Here is a 16,385-nt window from a genome sequence, read left to right as displayed (position 1 = left end):
GTATTGGACAAATGAATAAATAAATCAATAAAATCCTTGCTATAGTGTTTTCTTATTTTGAATCAGTAAACAACTGCACATAAATGCTAATGCGGGCATGGAGTTTTGCAAAAGGACCATTGTTTTTAACTTTTAACATTGTGTCAACTACTGATCACTTTGGTATTTGTTGAAAGATACAATTTGATACCTTCATCTCTGCATACAACTGTAGAAAATATTTTTTTTTAAAGAGGGTAGAGAAGAAATAGGAGATTTTTTAAAGGAAGATGACGGACCAACAGACCAAATCTACAAAAAACGTTAAGTGAGCAGAAGCCCCAAAGAAGCTAGTGTTAATGAAACACACATAAGCAAACAATAAGAAAAATAGTCATTTTGTTATGTTTCTTTAAGCCAAAGAAAAGCCTATCAGTGCTCAGTGGAGATTATAAAATGGTAATTAGTTCAGTTGCCTCCAAGAGAAATGTATGTTCCACCAGGGAATTGTGAAGAGAAGAATGAAAGAGCAAAGAATTAAACCTTGAGAGTGATAGGATCATGATCAGGGAATTTATCTGAATTACTTTATACCTTCAAAGTCACGTTATTTGTATTCTAGATTACTACACAAACTAAATATAGTAATGATTTGGTTGAAGCCTGTAAACGCTGACGTATCTAAAAGGAACACAATTTGCAGACAATAGGCCAAATTTCTGTAATAATTTGCATCAATTGCCTAATGATATATTAAGCAGATGACATAATTCATAGACCACCCAAATCAATGGCCGAAAATATGATCGAAGATCAGCTGGCCAGCATGCGCAAAAGCACTGGAGCTAACAGGACAATGCCTCGCGTGCCCTCATATATGGCTCTGCGTGCCATCGATGGCACGCGTGCCATAGGTTTGCCATCACTGCTATATACTGATGCTTTGAGTGGGAATGGATCAATAAACCCAATGTTAAGACAATCACCCAGTCCTTAAATGCTACTTCAATGCTACCATCCCAGCCCAGCTGACCCCCTGCTACTCCGTCCCCTTTGCTCCTCCCCCACCACTTATCCACCTCTGGTCCTACCCGGTTGCCTCGCCAAATCGCCCCGGCTGATTCATTCTGCAGGACATTTATCTGTATATCCCCGTCAGCCAATGGGCTCCTGCCTTCCCATTGGATGTGGTGCACAGAGAGAGGGCGCCAGGTGGGATGGGCAGCGACCTCAGGTGCCGGGATTTTTCAAAAGGCTGTGTCTTTTGAAGGCGGGATGGAGAATGCAGTATAGTGGTGCCTCTACTTACAAACTTAATTCATTCCGTGACCAGGTTCTTAAGTAGAAAAGTTTGTAAGAAGAAGCACTTTTTTCCCATAGGAATCAATGTAAAAGCAAATAATGTGTGAGATTGGGGAAACCACAGGGAGGGTGGAGGCACTGTTTCCTCCCAGGAGATTCCTAGAGAGGCCCCATGGAGGCTTCTCCCTGCCTTTTCCAGCCCTGTTTCCTCCCAGGAGATTCCTAGAGAGGCCCCACAGAGGCTTCTCCCTGCCTTTTCCAGCCCTGTTTCCTCCCAGGAGATTCCTAGAGAGGCCCCACAGAGGCTTCTCCCTGCCTTTTGCAGCCCTATTTCCTCCCAGGAGATTCCTAGAGAGGCCCCATGGAGGCTTCTCCCTGCCTTTTCCAGTTACAGTTTCGGAGGCTCCGGTTTGTAAGTGGAAAATGGTTCTTGAGAAGAGGCAAAAAAAATCTTGAACACCCGGTTCTTATCTAGAAAAGTTCGTAAGTAGAGGCGTTCTTAGGTAGAGGTACCACTGTACTTGTATATACCCTCTTAAAAGGGTGAAGAAATAACCCCCAGGCTTAGGAACGTTGATTTCAATACCTCTTGAGAACACAAGATTGAGAAAAATGGATAAAGAATAACCTCAAGATATCACTCCTCCTTTGGATAAAAGTCACTGAGAACACGTTAATGGTTTGATACTCCCTCGATTGGGCTACTAGCGGGAAATGCAATTAAAAACATGAGATTGAAACCAGGAAGTAATTTCGTGCTTACTTAAGCAAAGGATTACAGCGAGCAGGATGGAGAAGAAATTTTGCCTTGTCACAACACCCTCAACAAAACAGCTAAGCGTGACCACAACCAAGGTCAGCCTGATATTCATTGATTTTTTTTTCAATGGGGGTCTCGGGCTGAGATTACAAATCAAAGTTTCCTTCTTTCTCTTCCTTCCTCGTCAAATCTCTGGGTAGAAATAAAAACCAAACAACATTGTTGGGAGTTTTTGAATTAGATTGTTTAACAAAGGTTTCCTGGCAGCCTTGTGGACTGATATACTTGTCTAAAAAAAGCAAATAAGTCATGAGATTTAACGACAGCATCAACATTGAATTGGTTGTAATATTTATTTTCACAAAACCAAGATGAGATTGTCATCATTTGGAAATATCAAGGGAAATGAGAGACTGGCTGTCTTCTGTATGTTTACAGCGAGAAGACGCACATTTTTCCTCCCTCAAAGAGGCTGAAAATTTGGGTGTGTCTAATACTCATAGTTGTTAAGTGAATCTAAGGTTCTCTGCAGCTCTATTCTGATTGAAATCAAAATGGATAAAATAAAATGCAACTCCAGGCAGAAAAAAAGGTGTCCATGTCCTTTTCTTCTGTGTTCAGTTTGTCCCTGAAATAGGATGAATACATGACCTGCCTTGAACAGGTTACTCACTGGGTCTCAATATTCTTCTTGCTTTTGAGAGTTATATTCAGAGGTGGGAGTCAGCATTGCTCCCTCTAATTTTTTTTCGGGGTGGGCGGAAAAGTATAGTGTCTGAGCGTCAGTCCCCTTGGGACAGGGTAGCATAGAAAAATAAATAAATAAACAAACAAACAAACAAACAAACAAATAAATAAATAAGAAAAAATCCCTTCTTTTTTATTAAAAGAAATTAATAATAAAACAAAACCAAAATCTATTACTATTAAAACTAAAACAACCAACAAAACCAAAAACATAACTATCAATAAAAACAGCTGAGGGCTGGGGGGGTTTTCCTGTCATTATTTAAGTGCTTTTACCATATGCTTTAAATTATTATTGTTATTATTATTATTTATTGGATTTGTATGCTGCCCCTCTCCGTAGACTTGTAAATCCGTAAATCAAGAGTCACTTCTCTCTTTGTTTCTCTCTTTCCTGTCATTCTCTGCCTCAATTCTCTCTCTCTTGTTTTATTTCTCTCTCTCGCTCGCTTTCTCTCTCACTCTTTCTCTCTCACTCTTTCTCTCTTGTTTTCTTTCTCTCTCCCTCTCTTGCTTTCTCACTCTCACTTTTTCTCTCTTGTTTTTTTTCTCTCTTTCTTTCTTTCTCTCTCACACTTTCTCTCTTGTTCTCTCTCTTGCTATCTCTCTTTCCCTCTGTCTCTCCCCCTTTCTTTCTCTCTCTCTCTTTCTCACTTTCTCTCTATCTCGCTATGTCTGTTGCTCTCTCTCTCTCTCTCTCTTGTTCTCTCTTTCTCTCTCTTCCTTTCTTCTCTGCGGAGGCCAGCAAAGGTTTTTATTTTGAATGGCAGGGGGATGGGGAGCGCGCCGACATTCCAAATCACCTTCGCCTGCCTCCACTGAGAGAACGCCCGCCCCGCCTCTCCTGTAGCCCCTTCGCCAACAGCTGGGACGAAAACGCTCTCAGCGAAGGGACTGTGAGAGGGGCAGGGCGGGCATTCTCGAAGTGGCTAGCGGCTGGATCGGAAGGATGAGAAGCCGCAGCCACCAGCACCGCTGCAGCCACCGCTGCGGGAGTGCCCCAAGGCAGGAAGCGGAGGAGGAGAAAGAGGGGCGGATCGGGCGGGCGGGCAGGGGGGCAGAGTTGATAAGCCAGGGGCACGAGGGGGCTGGAGGCGCTGGAAGGGCGGGGTGGCCGCTGCTCCTTGCGCGGCCTTAGAAAAGGGTGTGTGTGGGGTGTTTTGGGGTGCGCGGCCGCGTGGCCGCGCACCTTAGAGGGTACATTGCTGCAGGCTACATCTGCTGAGTACCAGCTGCCAGCAGTTTGGCAGATCGAATCTCACCAGGCTCAAGGTTGACTCAGCCTTCCAGCCTTCCGAGGTGGGTAAAATGAGGACCCAGATTGTTGGGGGCGATAGGCTTACTCTCTGTAAACCTCTTAGAGGGGGCTGTAAAGCAGTATATAAGTTTAAATGCTATTGCTATTTCAAACACTATGCAACCAATCGTAAATCAAGGATTACCTGTACTTAATTGGTAAACCTGCAAGCTATGGGCAGTGGGGTTTTCAAGCAGACCCTCCCCCCTCTTTAGAAGGATGTCAGCTTGACAAATGAACCTTGCTGGGCTCCTGTCTTGGTTCATCCAGGAAACTTAACTAATGAGATGCAGAAGGAGAGAAACGTATGTTCTAAGTGTCTCCGGTTGCTATTTAGGCTGCAGCAAACAAGAAGCAGCAGAGATGAAAAGGCTCCTGGCATCTCTCTCAACTCACGCATGATAAAAATCACCAGGAGCAGGAGGGCACGGAAAGAAGTTGCATCTCTTCATAGTCTAATCAACAAAGCGTGCAATAACAACAACAATAGCACTTGCTAAAAAGCTTACCAGAGCTTACAAAACTTTCGCCAGACCCATCTTCGAATACAGCTCATCTGTTTGGAACCCATATTGCATCTGCAGATTCCTAAGAGGTCAGTAAGGGGCATGCATAGGTGCACTAGGGTGCCTTCCGTCCCCTGTCCTATTGCTTTCCTATATCTCCTATACCTTTCTTCTATTCCTATATTGCTTCTTCTATTCTTTCATTTATATATTTTATTCCTATATCTTCCATTCTTTCTTTGATATATTTTACTATGAGTATATCCTCTATAACCTTCATTATGTATTTTACTATGTCTATACCCACTAAAACCCTCATTGTGTAATGCAGTGTTTCCCAACCTTGACAACTTGAAGATATTTGGACTTCAACTCCCAGAATTCCCCAGCCAGCGAATGAAGGTTATATAGGATATACAGTATTCAAATTGCCAAGGTTGGGAAACACTGGTGTAATGGACAAAATCAATCAATCAATCAATCAATCAATCAATCAATCAATAAAATGTCTTTTCTCACTGCTTAAAATTCTGGAAGAGGTGTGCTTAAGTGCCTAATGAAGAGAAGGCATCTAATTTCACCAAGGGTTCAAACCAGCAGCTTTTGGGTCAGAACATGGATGCTTCTTGTGTTAAATCATGTGATAGTAGCTGTTATAAACCATTGAGTATTTTATTTATTTATTTATTTATTTATTTATTTATTTATTTATTTATTTATTTATTGGATTTGTATGCCGCCCCTCTCCAGAGACTCGGGGCGCCTAACAGCGACAATAAAACAGTGTACAATAGTAATTTGGTATTGATGATTAAAAATCAATTAATATAAAAACCAAACATACATACTTACATACATACCATGCATAGAATTGTAAAGGCCTAGGGGAAAAGAGGATCTCAATTCCCCCATGCCTGGCGGCAGAGGTGGGTTTTAAGTTGTTTACGAAAGGCAAGGAGGGTGGGGGCAGTTCTAATCTCTGGGGGGAGTTGGAGTCAACTCTGCCCGTCCAGGATGCTTATTTTCCCTGGGCAGGATAGGCTCCGATTCAACTGAGAAAGAGCTTTACCAACTCTTCCCTTTGATTTCTCATTCCTCTGTAATTCCCAATTTAGCATCCTGTTGGTGCTAAACGTGAGCTTTATCCATGGCTTCAGATACTGAACCACATATTGCTGCCCATTGCCCACTTTTGGCCAGATTTTGGCCAAAAGGGGTAAATTTTGAGCTTGCACGCAGCCATTGATTCCTATGGGAGAGAGGGAAGCTCGTCCAAGGCCAGGAAGTTCGGCAAATGTTCGGGTTCGGGTGGCCGCCGAGAAGCCCCGCTGCCTGGCTGTCACCTTTTGAAACAGCCGGGGGGCTTCTTGGCGTCCTCCCGAACCCGAACGGCAAACCCGAACTTTTCCCGAACTTCCGGGTTCAGCGTTCGGGAGGCCGCCGAGAAGCCCTGCCGCCCGGCTGTCGCCTTTTGAAACAGCCGGGGGGCTTCTCGTCGTTCTCCTGAACGACGAACCCGGAAGTTCGGCAAAGGTTCGGGGTCGGCGTTCAGGTTCAGGAGGACGCTGAAAAGCCCCGCTGCCCGGCTGTTAGCTTTTCAAAAGAGCCGCGGAGCTGTCAGGCCGGTCGGGAGGCTGGAAAGGACGTCTTTGTGACATCAAAGCTCGGCCCATGGAATTCCCTATTGGGATTCCCCACCTCCTTTCCAGCCTCCCGACCAGCCTGACAGCTCCGCGGCTCTTTTGAAAAGCTAACAGCCGGGCGGCGGGGCTTCTCAGCGTCCTCCCGAACGCTGAACCCGGAAGTTCGGGAAAAGTTCGGGTTGGGCGTTCGGGTTTGGGAGGACGCCGAGAAGCCCCTTGGCTGTTTCAAAAGGTGACAGCCGGGCGGCGGGGCTTCTCGGCAGCCTCCCAAACCCGAACTTTTGCCAAACTTCCGGGTTCAGCATTGGGAGAACGCTGAGAAGCGCCCGGCTGTTTCAAAAGGTGACAGCTGGGCGGCGGCAGTTTTTTTTCCCTTGCATGCATTAATTCATTTTACATTGTTTCCTATGGGAAACAATGTTTCATCTTACGAACTTTTCACCTTACGAACCTCGTCCGGGAACCAATTAAGTTCGTAAGACGAGGTATTACTGTATTTATATTTATTCGGTTTTTTATGCCGCCCTTCTCCTTACATTCAGGGCGGCTTACAACATGTTAGCAGTAGCACTTTTTAACAGAGCCAGCATATTGCCTCCATAATCTGGGTCCTCATTTTACCCACCTCGGAAAGATGGAAGGCTGAGTCAACCTTGAGCCGGTGATGAGATTTGAACCACTGACCTACAGATCTACGGTCAGCTTCAGTGGCCTGCAGCACAGCAGTCTACCTCCTGTGCCAACCGGTTACAAAGTTCCTCCCCCTGGAATGGACTTCAAAGTGAAATAAAATTGGTTAAAGTATTGCACCCATCGTTCAAAGTTTACCTGTACAGTATTGCTATCTCCCAGAGTTGGTATAATATAAGGATAAAACAGAGAAAGGGAGAAAGAAACTTGTCAATAATGCTCTAATGGAAAGGCAGGTGACGAAAGAAATAAAATAAATATGGTGACTCCTCAAACCAGGGTTGGACTCAGGGATCTCAGTTCTCACTTTTTAACAGATTCTCCTTCAAAGTAGGCAATTAATGTCTCTGGAAACATCAGACACCTCTAGCAAAAGCTGGTTTCCATTAGGGTTTATTTTTCTTCTCCCCCCCCCCTTTCTTCTTCCTTCCTCCACCCCCAAGCCCTCAGTTCTAATTCATCCTATATATATATATATATATTCACAGCTCCCCTGGCTATTTGTAATCCTGGTGCCTTATTGAGATTCACAGGCACACTTCAATTCCTTCATCCTTTGCATAATTCTTTTTAATTAATACTTCAAAAGGTTTAAATGCAAGAGCTGTATAATTCCTCCAGCAAATTTTGACAGAATCTCATGTATTCTTAAGCTTCCCTTTTGCTTCGGCTAAGACCTAAAGCTTCATTAATATGCTTTTAAAGGCAAAAACCCTGAAGAGAATGGGGTAGGCAGTGCACTTCCTAGATTTCTCCTTTGTAGAATCAAAGGGTTGGAAAGGTCTCTTAAGTTGTGAGATACATCTTTTCCCTCCCTACAAAACCATCATCATCATCATCATCATCATCATTATCAACAACATCCTCCTCCAGTATCAAAGCATCCTACAGAAAGGCCTTTGTATAAGATCTTATCTTGGACGAGCTCTGTTTTATAACCCCTTGTTCAAGACCACAACAGCTATTTTAAAAGAAGGAATTTCAGTTGGCATACTTTTCTTAACACATGCATGACAAAGATATCAGGTATCTTTTTTGTCGGTGCAGTGGTACCTCTACCTAAGAACGCCTCTACTTAAGAACTTTTCTAGATAAGAACCGGGTGTTCAAGATTTTTTTACCTCTTCTTAAGAACTATTTTCTACTTAAATACCCAAGCCCGGAAAAATTTCCCAGGAAATTTGAGAGCAGCAGGAAGGCCCAGCCAGTTTCCTGCCATTCCCCCTTTAATCCTGGCCATCTCGGGGGCTGCCAGAGGAGCCTTTCAGTGGTGCTTAAGGAGGCTTTGGCAACCTAGAGCGAACGGTCTGTTTTCCTTTCTCTGGGTGCTTGGAGAGGGAATAAACAACTTTGCTGTGGTGACTCCCTCGCACTGCCTCCCATACACGTGGTGCAAGGTTGCCTCCTGGAGTGTCTGGGCGCGGAAAGGCAAAATGGAGCGCTTCACCCCAGCTTCAGCCAAACCGAGGAGTCACCACAGTGAAGGAAATGCGTCGGCTGCAAAGCAAGTGAGTGAAAGAAGAGGGGAACCCTTCAGCATGGGAAGGAAGAGGAAGCAGGTAGCAGCTGCTTTTCAGTCAAAGGAGGGGGAGGTTCCCCCCTCTCGCTCACCTGGGTTTCTCTCTCTGGCGCAGTGTATGAGAGCCAGCCTCACGCCGGATGTATTGGAGATGTGTGCTCCTCCTCGCCGCCTCAGAGTTCCTTTTTTTTTTAAGCCTTAAAGTTTTGGATTTTTTTTTATTCCCCTCACCTCACCTTTTTCCTTTGGCAGCGACTGTCCTCCTCCTCTTCTTCTTCCTCCTCCTCCCACCCAAATTCTGAGCTTTTATTTCTTTCCTAATGGATTTGCATGCATTATTTGCTTTTACATTTATTCCTATGGGAAAAATTGCTTCTACTTACAAACTTTTCTTCTTAAGAACCTGGTCATGGAAGGAATTAAGTTCTTAAGTAGAGGTAATACTGTACATATATACAGTAATTCTACAATGTTTCTCTCTTGAAGAACACACCGTTCTAATAATACCATTAGTATTACTTGCATATAAAATACATACCAACATATTAGCACACAGCAAGTCTATAGTATAATCACACAGACAAAACTAGCAGTGAAAGCAATATAGAGCAGTAACAGCAATAGCAGCAATAGCAAGAGAGAAACGCATGACTCCCTTTTATAGCTAGTTGCAGTACTAGTCCCTAAAGCAACATCGTGCTAAATACTCCAAACATACATTGCTGGTTAGTTCATATATTGCCACCCCAATCGGTGAGGTACATAGTACAGTGGTATCTCTACTTACAAATTTAATTCATTCCGTGTCCAGGTTCTTAAGTAGAAAAGTTTGTAAGTAGAAGCATTAAAGTTTTGGAATTTTTTTTTTATTCCCCTCACCTCACCTTCTTCCTTTGGCAGCGACTGTCCTCCTCCTCTTCTTCTTCCTCCTCCTCCCACTTTTATATATTAAAAGTATTATAGTGTGTGTGTGAGAGAGGGGCGGCATACAAATCAAATAAATAAATAATAAATAAATAAATAAATAAATTTAAAAAAAAGTTTTTCCTGTTTGACTTGTGGAAGAGAATAAGATCATCTTTTGCAGATTTAAATTAATAATGTTTAAGTCTTTATATGTGGCTTGTGCACCCTTTTAGGCAGAACCTGTCCTTTCGGTGAATTGGCAGATGGCATCTTTTTCAGTCGCTAAATGAATGATTGTACGTAAATCGAGGGACTCTGTGTGTGTGTGTGTGTGTGTGTGTAAATTAAAACAGCACATATGTATAAATCTGGAATAAGTTGGGACTATCCAATTTCCATTTACAGTTGCTTATCCAAAGTGTTATCTATCTATCTATCTATCTATCTATCTATCTATCTATCTACCTATCATCTATCTATCTTTCTATCTATCTATCTATCTATCTATCTATCTATCTATCATCTATCTATCTATCTATCTATCTATCTATCTATCATCTATCTGTCTGTGTGTCTGTCTGTCTGTCTATCTATCTATCCACAGACACGCAGACACACACACACTATATATATATACCAGGAAAATAACAACAAGCCATAGGATACCACTTTAGATAAGCAACTGTAAGTGGAAATTGGATAGTCGTGACTTATTCCAGATTTATACACATGTGCTGTTTTAAAAAATGGGGTGGAGGGGATAACAAATATAATGAAAAGTGGTGAGTTGACATGGACCAATGGACCAGGAAATTATTATTTACAGCAAAAGGGCCAGTGTTTGATTTGCTGGATTAAATCACAGAGATGCGTAAACAGAGAGGTCTGACAAGTTGTTCCAGAACTAATGTAACAATTCAGGCTAACTGGATCCGACTGTATTTAGATAAGGCATCTACTGCCACCTAGTGTTAGCAATAACCAACTTCATTATCCTCTGGTTTGAATTTTAAACCTCATTCCAATTGCTCCATCAAAAGACGGGAATAATTTTGAGTTGTAGTTGAGACATTTGAAGGATATCAACCTCACTCTTGGAAGAAAACAATGGAACAGCATAAGTGAAAGGAATTTTTGTAGCCTTTGCAGGACTTCAATAATTAACATTAACATGAAAAATGCAGATGGGGAAGTCTACCCCAACTTTGGCACGTTAGTTGGGGAAAAGGGTTAGAAGTAACATGAGAAAATATTGTTTTACTGAAAGAGTAGTAGATGCTTGGAAGAAACTTCCAGCAGATGTGGTCGATAAATCCACAGTAACTGAATTTAAACATGCCTGGGATAAACATATATCCATCCTAAGATAAAATACAAGAAATAGTATAAGGATAGACTAGATGGACCATGAGGTCTTTTTCTGCCATCAATCTTCTATGTTTCTATATTTCTATTTCGGGAGCCATGTCACTTGTTGGTGTTGGTCCACTGTGCACTCCACACTTCCATCCGCATATGAGCTTTATGGGGATGGTGACTAAAATTTTCCAGCAGGACTTGGCATCTGCCCACAGTGCCGAAAGCACCAAAAACTGCTTCAATGACTGTGGGATTATTGTCCATAGAAACATAGAAACATAGAAGTCTGACGGCAGAAAAAGACCTCATGGTCCATCTAGGCTGCCCTTATACTATTTTCTGTATTTTATCTTAGGATGGATATATGATTATCCCAGGCATGTTTAAATTCAGTTACTGTGGATTTATCTACCACGTCTGCTGGAAGTTTGTTCCAAGGATCTACTACTCTTTCAGTAAAATAATATTTTCTCACATTGCTTTTCATCTTTCCCCCAACTAACTTCAGATTGTGTCCCCTTGTTCTTGTGTTCACTTTCCTATTAAAAACACTTCACTCCTGGACCTTATTTAACCCTTTAACATATTTAAATGTTTCGATCATGTCCCCCCTTTTCCTTCTGTCCTCCAGACTATACAGATTGAGTTCATTAAGTCTTTCCTGATACGTTTTATGCTTAAGACCTTCCACCATTCTTGTAGCCCGTCTTTGGACCCGTTCAATTTTGTCAATATCTTTTTGTAGCTGAGATCTCCAGAACTGAACACAGTATTCCAAATGTGGTCCATGGCCAGCAAACTCACCTGACCTGAACCCCAAAGAGAATCTATGGGGCATTGCCGAGAGAAAGATGAAAGGCATGATACGGAACAATGCAGAAGAGCTGAAGGTCCCTATCGAAGCATCCTGGTCTTCCATAATACCTCAGCAGTGCCACAAGCTGATAGCATCCATACAATGCTGCATTGATGCAGTAATTGCTGCAAAAGGGGCATAAACGAAGTACTGAGTACATATGCATGTTTATACTTTTCAGAGGTCTGATATTGTTCGATGCACAATCCTTTTTTTATTGATCACATGTAATATTCTAATTTTCTGAGATGAGGATTTGGGATTTTCATCATCTGTACCCCATAATCATCACAATTATGACAAATCACGGCTTGAACTATCTTGCCTTGCATGTAATGAGTCTCTCTCATGTACTGCTCAAAAAAATAAAGGGAACACTCAAATAACACATCCTAGATCTGAAGGAATTAAATAATCTCATTGAATACTTTGTTCTGTACAAAGTTGAATGTGCACAACAGCAGGTGAAATTGATTGTCAATCAGCGTTGCTTCCTAAGTGGACAGTTTGATTTCACAGAAGTTTGATTTACTTTGAGTTATATTGTGTTGTTTAAGTGTTCCCTTTATTTTTTTCAAGAAATGTATATTATGTTTCAACTTTTAAGTTACATTACTGAAATAAAATCATTTGCACAATATTCTAATTTTTTGAGTTCCACCTGTAAGTCTTGTTAAGCTTCCCAATTCACTTTGCTTGCCAGGAAAGAGTTGGGAAGTTTGCAAATGGTCATCGCATAAACTGGGACAGTGCAACTGCTGTAAATGCATACTAGTTGCTGACCACCCAACTTTCAGGATACTGCAGTGGTTTTAAGTGCAAGAAATAGTTGTAAATCACTTTTTCACTGGTGTGGTAACTATAATTTCTCTAACTATAGTTTCATATATTTCACAATCTCAACACTAGATAAACTAGTATGTCATGATGGCACAGTGGTTAGATTGCAATATTGCAGGCTAATTCTGCCCACTGCCAGCAGTTCATTCGTGACCGGCTCAAGGTTGAATCAGCTTTCTATCCTTCGGAGGTTGTTAAAATTAATAATAACTACAGAGTTGGAAAGGGACGTTGGAGGTCTTCTAGTCCAAACCCCTGCATAGGCAGGAAACCCTACACTACTTCAGACAGAAGATTATCTAACATCTTCTTAAAATCTTTCAGTGTTGGGGCATTCACAACTTCTGGAGGCAAGCTGTTCCACTGATTAACTGTTCGGACTGTCAGGAAATTTCTCCTTAGTTCTAAGTTGCTTCTCTCATTGTTTAGTTTCTACCCATTGCTTCTTGTTCTACCCTCGGGTGCTTTGGAGAATAGGTTGACTCCTTCTTTGTGGCAACCCCTGAGATATTGGAACACTGCTACCCTGTTTCCCCGATAGTAAGACACCCCCGATTGTAAGACGTATCGGGGTTTTCAGGGGGGTCGGCTAATATAAGCCGTACCCCGAAAGTAAGACATATGTCTTACTTTCGGGGAAACATGGGGGTATTGCCGGGGGGGGAGCCCGATGACGTCGCTTCCAAGCTCCCCGCACGCCCCTCGCCTTTGCCTCGCTGCGGCGCCACCGCCTCTTCCCTGGCTTGGCAAAGCGAAGGATGGCGCTGGTCCGAAGCGAGCCGAGCGGGCGGCGGCTTGCAGCGAAGGCGCTCGTCCCAGCAACCGAGTCCTGCCGAGGCTCGGCTGCAAGCGGCCAGCGAGGCCGACCGGCTCCGAGGCGAGCGGCCAGAGCTGCGCCCTCCTTCGCCCGCCTCCTTTCCGGCAGGCAGGTGGGGCTGCCCAACTGTGCAGAGTGGCTCCTCACCTCCAGACACACGCTTCCCCGACACGCGTCTGCGGCTCCACGCGTGTATGCCGCTTGGAGCCCTGAGGTTGAACTTGGAAAAGGGCTCACGAGGCTCCTGCCCCGCGGCTGCCCTTCTGGACTCTGGGGAGATGCCTTCGGGAACGCAACCCTTTCAATTTTTTTCCAATGTAAGACATACCCCGAAAGTAAGACGTAGTGGGGCTTTTGGGGGTAAAAAGAAAGTAAGACACTGTCTTATTTTCGGGGAAACACGGTATCATGTCCCCCCTGGTTCTTGTTGCTCCTCTCTGCAATTTTTCTAGAGTCTCAACATCCTTTTTGCAGGTATTCCACATGTGTTAAGACCCAGATTGTTGGGAGCCATATGCTGTCTCTGTAAATCTCTAAGCGAACTATTCTAAAAGAACTATGAAGCACTATACTTGTCTAAGTGCTATGTTGTGTCACTTCAGCTTCACTCCATCTCTGGATTGTTGTGAGGGATAAACAAGAGAGAAAAGGCAAGTAAGCAGCAACACAGGAGGCTTGGAAACAAGTCCTCTCTTCTGTGATGAAAACACAACATTAATGCAGAGTTCTCTATTTCAGAAATCTGTCCTTTGTTTTTCAAAAACTCACTACAGTATTATCCTTTACTTGGATCATTAACTTTTACCATACTGATAACAGCCAATGGAATTTTTCCAATGGAAACTGAATTGTTTTCTTAAAAATAAATTTACATGTACTGTTTGGTTTTAGGTATTTTTATTTTAATATGCATTTTTGTAAAGATTTTCTTCATTTTGCTCTTGATTTCCCTTCGTAAAGCAAAGTTATAAGCAACTTCTGTTATTATGTACAACTTTCAGGTTTTTTAATGTAATTTTATTATTAGATTTGTTCCATTGTTATACTGTTCTTATTGTTGTTGTGAGCCGCCCCGAGTCTTCGGAGAGGGGCGGCATACAAATCTAATAAATTGAAATTGAAATTGTTCCTTATTCAGGTTTGTTCTTTATTTCCCCCCTCAAAATATGATCCCCATGTATTAATGAATGCTGAAGGATAAAAGATTAGGAACCAGGAGACTGTGAGTTCTGGTCAAGCATGAAAGCTAGCTGGGTGACTTTGGACTAGTCACTCTAAGCTTAGTCCATCTCACAGGATTGCTATTATGAGAAAAATAGGAGGCAGAAGAAGTATTGGGTATGTTTACCTCCCTGCGTCTTTCATTAATGAAAATAATAAACCTTAGATTTAAAAAAATCTGAAACAAAAACTTTTAAGACTAGTAATTAATAAGTAGTATTCTTTTTTGGAATTTTAATTTCTTTACTGTGCATTGAGTGGTGGTAAAACATTGGTATTATAACTAATGCTGGGTTAGCATCTTTTTTAAAACCTAAAAACATTTCAGAATGTTGTGTCATCAGTTTTGTGTTGTTATTCATCAAAGAGAGGGACAAGAGGCGACTTCTCTTCTGCCACAATTTTTATTGGTTTAGTATGAGTTTATCACACTATAGAAAGCCAGTCTCGGGGCCTGTAATACACGAATACATAATCTGTAGAAGTAGTTACAATTTGACTCCCATCTGTTTAAGCTTTTTGTACAGAGGAAACAAACAGAAAAAAAGGCGATAATAAAATAGACATTCGCTGACAAAATCAATTCCTGTTGTCTAACAAAATTTGATAGCCAAAAAAGTGTCTAAAACTACAAAACTGGGATACGTACCACGTGGGTAAAAAGTTATCCTTATTATTATTATTATTATTATTCTACTGAGTTTTGACTGGATTATCCTTCTGTTCAGAAACCTGATAAACTGGACTGGCAAGATTAGTGGATTAATATATCTCTTCAAAGAATAAATGCTGAATACTTTCCATTGATAGTTGCCCTGGAGTTGGATTTTGACTTCCCTTGAAATGGCTATGCGTATATTTATTTGAAACACAACGAGGAATAACAGAGTTGGCAGGGACCTTGGAGGTCTTCTAGTCTAACCCCATGCTCAGGCAGAAAATCCTACACCATTTCAGACAAGGGGTGGTCCAATCTCTCCTTTAAAACCTCTAGTGTTGGACCAACCACAACTTCTGGAGGCAAGTGGTTCCACTGATTAATTTTTTTAATTGCCAGGAAATTTCTCCTTAGCTCTAGATTGTTTCTCTCCTTGATTAGTTTCCATCCATTACTTCTTGTCCTGCCTTCAGGTGCTTTGGAGAATAGCTTGATTAGGAGCCAGGCAGCACCACAGTATTGCCCATAGCATTGTCAATCATAGCAAAATACAGTATCCCCAAATTTGGTACCTTCTAGATGTATTGGATTTACAGTGTTCCCTCGATTTTCGCGGGTTCGAACTTCGCGAATAGCCTATACCATGGTTTTTAAAAAAACATTAATTAAAAAATACTTTGCGGGGTTTTTTCTATACCATGGTTTTTCCTCCCCAATGACATGATATGTCATCGCCAAACTAATAATTTTTGCAAATAAATAACAAAAAAATAATTATTTTTGTTAATAAATAATTATGTTTATAAATATCAGGATCACTAAGTGTCTTATTCAACGGTGAGTACGAGTAATAATGATGAGTAAATGGTTGTTAAGTGAATGGGAAATGGTAATTTAGGGGTTTAAAGTGTTAAGGGATGGCTTGTGATACTGTCCATAGCCAAAAATGGTGTATTTACTTCCGCATCTCTACTTCACGGAAATTTGACTTTCGCGGGCGGTCTTGGAACGCATCCCCCGCAAAAATCGAGGGAACACTGTATAACAAAATTCTCAGCATGTTATATTGACAATTAGAGAGTGGTAAGCCTGGAAAGCATCAAGTTTGAGAACCGGATATAGATAGAAGAATACATCTGCACTTCTATTTCAAAAGGAGACGTAAGATTCTCAACAATGCTGCCAAATTTCACAAAGTTGCTGTTTCCTACAAGGGAGGTGCTGGTGGTAAATCAACCTTCTGGATTTTTGGTAGCCCCACTCCAGAATGGGACAATTTGCCACT

The 16,385-nt window shown here is 42.0% G+C and overlaps 1 long non-coding RNA gene across 1 annotated transcript; it reads left to right on the top strand.

Moving 5' to 3' along the window:
* The first annotated feature begins 2,050 nt into the window (after nt 1–2,050).
* LOC139157946 (uncharacterized) lies at nt 2,051–12,097 on the top strand. The gene is made up of 3 exons (XR_011557589.1): nt 2,051–2,136; nt 4,423–4,680; nt 11,454–12,097. It is a non-coding gene; the product is annotated as an uncharacterized lncRNA (long non-coding RNA).
* The last annotated feature ends 4,288 nt before the right edge of the window (nt 12,098–16,385 follow it).

This window comes from Erythrolamprus reginae, chromosome 1 (assembly GCF_031021105.1).
Source record: "Erythrolamprus reginae isolate rEryReg1 chromosome 1, rEryReg1.hap1, whole genome shotgun sequence".
Lineage (NCBI taxonomy): Eukaryota > Metazoa > Chordata > Lepidosauria > Squamata > Dipsadidae > Erythrolamprus > Erythrolamprus reginae.
This window is presented reverse-complemented; position numbering and strand designations above follow the sequence as displayed.